Here is a 514-nt window from a genome sequence, read left to right as displayed (position 1 = left end):
GTCGGATTAAATAATTTACTTCATGTCATTTAAATTTCATATTATTGTATTATTTATTGCGGTCTTATTCGGACTTTGAGACTGTGTATCTTATCGTGAGAAAGAATTTTCGTTCTCTATACATATATAATATAATTATTAATGTAAGGACGATGTTTCTTCTTGTATTTGTTAAACTTTCAAATAATATCATTTTTTATACATTTTACTTTATTTCAATGCATATAGTGTATATATCTTTTTTTAAGAGTATATACGTTTTTCTTTTGATTTGAAATTAATAATTTCAATTCAATTATTTTTCATTTTATTTCATATATGATATGAAAGTATTCGAGCGTAATAATATAAATATTTAACTTTATTGAATTTTATTCTTTACCCACATATATTTTATGTGAATAGAAGAACAAACCCCAAAAAAAGTTAAATTAAAAAAAAAACGACTACATTATGTTAGGTATAGAAGAATAATCTCAATTAATAACATTTCATTATTAACAAAATTATTTCT

This window comes from Zeugodacus cucurbitae, unplaced genomic scaffold, assembly GCF_028554725.1.
Source record: "Zeugodacus cucurbitae isolate PBARC_wt_2022May unplaced genomic scaffold, idZeuCucr1.2 ctg00000038.1, whole genome shotgun sequence".
NCBI lineage: Eukaryota > Metazoa > Arthropoda > Insecta > Diptera > Tephritidae > Zeugodacus > Zeugodacus cucurbitae.
The sequence above is the reverse complement of the archived record's forward strand: the minus strand, read 5'-3'. Positions refer to the sequence as shown.